Raw genomic sequence first — 6000 nt, forward strand, 5'->3', positions numbered from 1 at the left:
CCTCACCTCAAATGGCCACACGGCTGACTCCGCACGTGAAAAAGCTGAATGCCTCAACTCTGTGTTTGCCTCTAAATCTTGTGTCCCAAACCCATCCCTCTCTGTACCCACCGTACCCAGTCATACCCAGCTGGTCCTGGACTCTGTGTCCTTTCCTCCTGACAAGGTGGAAAAGTTTCTGTCAACCCTCGACTCAGATTCTGCAACTGGACCTGACGGCATCAGCCCACGGGTCCTAAAATCCTGTTCTTCCGCTCTTTCACTCCCTCTCTCTGTTCTCTTCACCCTCTCTTTTGCTCAAGGTCATCTTCCATCTGCTTGGAAATCTGCCAACATCACCGCTTTGCACAAAAAAGGTGCAAAAACAGATCCCAGCAACTACAGACCAATCAGCCTTCTCCCAATTATCAGCAAAGTCATGGAATCCATCATTGCTTCAGATATGAAATCTTTCCTCTTCTCCAATGGCTTGATCTCTGATCATCAATTTGGTTTCAGACCTGGACACTCTACTCTGGACATGCTGCTTCTGCTTTCTCAACAATGGATGGAGGTCCTCAATGCCAAACAGGAAATTAGAGCAGTCTCCCTTGACATATCACGTGCCTTCGATACGGTCTGGCACCCCGCTCTGCTCACCAAGCTCTCCTCTTTTGGTATCCATGGAAATCTCCACGCATGGCTGGCGGACTTCCTCTCTAGTCGTAGTCAACGTGTGGCCCTGAATGGGTTTCTCTCATCTCCTCTTCCTGTTCAGGCTGGAGTTCCACAAGGCAGTGTTCTGGGCCTGTGCTTTTTCTGGTCTTCATCAATGATCTCTCTGACTCTCTTGAAAATCCTCTGTATCTCTTTGCTGATGACTCTACTCTCTGTCGCTCCATTCTTCATCCCTCAGTTCGGCAGTCTGCTGCCTCCTCACTCTCTGCAGACCTGGACAAAATCACAGACTGGGCAAACAAGTGGAACATGTCTTTCAATCCTGACAAATCTCACACTCTTACGATGTCTCTCCGAAAAGACCGACTGGACAACCCTCCCATCCACTTTCTGAATAATCCTCTCCAAGAAGTTCTGTCACTCAAGCTTTTGGGTCTCACTATATCTACCATGATCTTTCCTGGGAAAACCACATTTCAAATCTGGCCTCCAAAGCCAGTCGCCGACTGGGCATCCTCCGTCGTGCGAAGTCCTTCCTTGGCACACCTGAGCTCCTCACCACATACAAGGCTTTCATCCGCAGCTCAATGGAATACTGCTCTCCCCTCTGGGCTGGTGCTCCTGCCTCACACCTAGCTCGTCTTCACGCTGTTGAAACCAAAGCATTCAGAATCATTAGAATCTCCCGCGATGAAGCTAACTCCAAGGGCCTCTCACTCACTCACCGCAGGCAGGTTGGTGGTCTTTCCATCTTCTACCGACTCCTCTCTGGCCTTGCCCCCCCCAGCTCTCTCTGGGCTCTGTCCCACAAATATTCCTACCGGTCGCACAAGATCTGCCTGCAACGCTCTTATGGTCAAACTGCCAAAATCAAGACTCTCTGGTCACCTTCACTCCTTCATTCCTCTTTTCTCCCACCTCTGGAACAAACTCCCTCACTCTCTTCAATCCCACTCCACCCTCCAGGTCTTTAAAACAGCTGTTCACCACCATCTCTTATCTTCCCCCATCCAAAACCTTGATCTTTTCTACCCCCGCTAATTTCACCCCAATTCCACTTTTTTGAAATACCAACTTCTGTCCTGGAAGTCCTTGGTGTCCTTGTGTTTTATACTTCTCCCTCCACCCCCCCCCTTCCCACGCCTCCTCCCCCCAAGCCCTCTCCCTTCCACACATCTCCCTGCTCTCAAATGTTGTGTTTGTGTGCTTCCCCTTCTCTCCCCATCTTGTTTTCCGCTCCCTCTTTTTATATATTTTGTTTGTCTGGTTGATTTGTTTGTGAAGTAAATGTTAGCTCTTTCACGAGCCTCGATTCAGTATACCAAAAAAAAAAAAAAAAAAAAATAGGAGGATATTGTAATCGGCTCCATGAGACTTTTGGGTCTCACTATCTGCTATGATCTTTCCTGGGAAAACCACATTTCCAAGCTGGCCTCCAAAGCCAGTCGCAGACTGGGCATCCTCCGACGTGCGATGTCCTTCTTTCGCACACCTGAGCTCCTCACCACATTCAAGGTTTTCATCCGCAGCTCAAGAGTATACTGTTCCCCCCTCTGGGCCGGTGCTCCTGCCTCACACCTAGCTCGTCTTCACGCTGTTGAAACCAAAGCTTTCAGAATCATTGGAATCTCCTGCGATGTAGCTAACTCCGAGGGCCTTTCACTTACTCACCGCAGGCAGGTTGGTGGTCTTTCTGTCTTCTACCGACTCCTCTCCGGCCTTGCTCCCCCAGCTCTCTCTCTGTGCTCTGTCCCCCAAATATTCCTGTAGGTCGCACAAGATCTACCAGCAACCCTCTCATGGTTAAACTGCCAAAATCAAGACTCTCTGCTCACCTTCACTCCTTCATTGCTATTTTCTCCCGCCTCTGGAACAAACTCCCACACTCTCTTCAATCCCACTCCTCCCTCCAGGTCTTTAAAACAGCTGTTCACCACCATCTCTTATCTTCCCCCATCCAAAACTTTGATCTTCTCTACCCCCGCTAATTTCACGCCAGATCCACTTTTTTGAAATACCAACTTCTTTCCTGGAAGTCCTTGCAGTGTCCTTGTGTTTTATACTTCTCCCACCCTCCCCCCCCCCACCTTCCCGTGCCCCCACCCCCCAAGCCCTCTCCCTCTCACACATCTCCAGATGTTCCTGCTCTCAAATGTTGTGTTTGTGCTTCCCCTTCTCTCTCGATCTTGTCTACCGCTACCCTTATTATACGTTTTGTGTGTCTGTTTGATTTTTTGTGTGATAATTGTTAGCTCTTTCACGAGCCTCGATCCTGTATACAAAAAAAAAAATCTGTCTGTATGTCCGTCCGTCTATCCATCCATCTGTTACACTATCTCCTCCTAAACGGTTGTGCAAAAATTTACCAACTTGGTAGTTAAGATCACCACATGGCAAGAGCAAGATCATGTTCGACCCCTTACCCCTGGGGACTAGGGTGGGTCCAAAAGGTCAAATATTTTTTCATGAAACTTTTTAAACGAAAGCATATGCAATCAACATTGGGGGGACGCATGAATTATGTAACTTTTTTTGGATTTGACGCCCGGTTTATGGCCCCATGGGGGTCTGAGACTTGGGGTCACCGGGGACAAGACAAAATGTTTTTTCTTTGACTCAAAATTTTATATTGGTTCATTCCTGGTGGAACTTTTTGCCATCTTTCAACTTCGCTTTAGGTGGGAAGCATGGGGATTTGGGATGGCGCACCATCGACTTCGCTGTAGTTTAGATTTTCTTGATGGAAGTGGTTGTCGTATGGAATGCAACTCATCTAGTTAGCTCATTTGGTAAATTTGCCCAACATTTGTCGAGTCTGCGTTTGATTCTCCGGATTCCATTATCGACTAGCATCCCTGTGATTCACGGTTATGCAACTGCTGACCAAAATACCTTATTTGTCTTTAATCAGACAATGATTGAAGGCTCATGGACAATCACGAATGTGTGTTCACTACTGTCTATTTTCTGAGGATAAAACAAACTCGAAAAGCATTTTCCATAAGAGAGTAATTGACTCTTCTATTGGAATTGTAGACGGCGGCTTGCAAACCGAGCCTCAACGGCTGTGTACAGAAGCGTTTTTACGACGTCGCCCATCGGGCAGTGCCATCTAGAACAGTGTTTGTCTGTCCGTATGTATGTATGTATGTCTCCTGAAACGTACACCAATCAGAGCTGAGGATCTGGTCACATGGCAGGAGTGATGTGATGTCATTACGGCGGTACGACGGCTAACTCCACACACCGCCATTCAAATTCTTATGCCGTTCAGGCCGGACATTTCGTTGTACCTGTCATGTGCGCATTCTACGTGCTCTACCTTCACGTTTTTCATTCAGTGTGAAACACAAACAAACCAATTGTTAAAATGACCATCAAATATCGAAAGGATAGGTATTAAGGGTCTTCCAATGACACAGTACGTATAGGGCATAGGCTTCATGTCTCACCTTCAGGCCGCTTCGGACAAATTAGTCCAGGGCTATTAATACAGTATTATCGTTTTCGTAATAATAATAATAATATCGTTAATAATAAAAATATACTAAATATAATCATAACACTGCAATCGTTTTGTCGTGATTGCAAAGTTACTGGATTGAAGCGGTGTATGGTTTTTTTTTTTTGTATACTGAATCGAGGCTCGTGAAAGAGCTGACATTTACTTCACAAACAAATCAACCAGACAAACAAAATATATAAAAAGAGGGAGCGGAAGGCAAGAGAAGGGGGAGCACACAAACACTTGAGAGTACACAACATTTGAGAGCAGGGAGATGTATGGGAGGGAGAGGGCTTGGGGGGAGGAGGCGTGGGAAGGGGTGGAGGGTGGGAGAAGTATAAAACACAAGGACACCAAGGACTTCTAGGACAGAAGTTGGTATTTCAAAAAAGTGGAATTGGGGTGAAACTAGCGGGGGTAGAAAAGATCAAGGTTTTGGCTGGGGGAAGATAAGAGATGGTGGTGAACAGCTGTTTTAATGACCTGGAGGGTGGAGTGGGATTGAAGAGAGTGAGGGAGTTTGTTCCAGAGGCGGGAGAAAAGAGGAATGAACGAGTGAAGGTGAGCAGAGAGTCTTGATTTTGGCAGTTTAACTATAAGAGGGTTGCAGGCACATCTTGTGCGACCTGTAGGAATATTTGGCGGGACAGAGCCCAGAGGGAGCTGGGGGGGGGCAAGGCCAGAGAGGAGTCAGTAGAAGACGGAAAGACCACCAACCTGCCTGCAGTGAGTGAGTGAGAGACCCTTGGAGTTAGCTTCATCGCGGGAGATGGAGTTGGGCGGGAGTTGGTTCATTGTTGACTCAAAACATATTGAATATACCGGTGTCTCAACGCAATCTCTTCACTTCCATAGTGGCAAACAGCTAAGAGACTTAGAGTACTTCAAAATAACTTAATACTTACATTATTTGTTAACTGGTATCCCCTCCCAGATCACGACTCTCTTCAACTAAAATATCAAACAAGCCCTACTACGCTGCTGTTAGACTTTCGGTCTTGCTTTTTAAAAATAACAATAAATACAAGGCGCAGGGAGGTGAAATTCGCTGCACATGATTTACAATGCACGCATAGTAAAACGAGTGTTCATTTACATCCATATGATGTCCAAAAATAAATAAATATATAATCACACCTGACACTAGGCCGAGGCTGTACCATCAAATAAATTGTTCCAACCCATCATTGTGACGGGCTTTTACACTAGTTACATATATTTTACTTGCAGGACAAGGACATTTAGAGGCATCAATGTTCTATTGCACATGATTCTGGATTTTTGAAACACCCAGTATTATTGGATTTTAACTGGGAATAACAGCAGCTTATCCTAACATGAATATATCCCTTGAATGAGTGAAGGACTCAGATGGGAACACCACCCCAAATCCTCTTGCTCTGAAAGATTGTAGCCCGCAGACTATACCCCAGCTGATTGGAGATATTTAAAAAAACATCTAAATATGGACTACAGACAACAACCCTCAAGTTATGGAAGTAATTATTTTCTCCACATGCATAATGCCTTGGGGTGTGAGTAGGAACAAAGAAGGAAAATGTAGAGTTGGGGTTTGGACCAAACGACCGTTTATTGTGCATTAATTTTCTTTTAATTCGTTGCAACTGCTTTGGCCATTTGCTGGTCAATGGAGATTTTAATAACAAGAACGTTGACCATTAATATCTAAAATGTCGTCACGCTTTGACCAGAAGATTCACGGTTCCAGTGAAGGAGAGTTGCGGTGTTTGCAGTAATGGCGGAGCATGGAGCGGTGATGGTCTGGTTCATTGTGCAGTCCATGATTGACGAGATGTGCACAGGCATTGGGAAAGAAA

The sequence above is a fragment of the Myxine glutinosa genome, chromosome 4, assembly GCF_964187855.1.
Source record: "Myxine glutinosa chromosome 4, kmMyxGlut1.1, whole genome shotgun sequence".
In the NCBI taxonomy this organism is placed as follows: Eukaryota; Metazoa; Chordata; class Myxini; order Myxiniformes; family Myxinidae; genus Myxine; species Myxine glutinosa.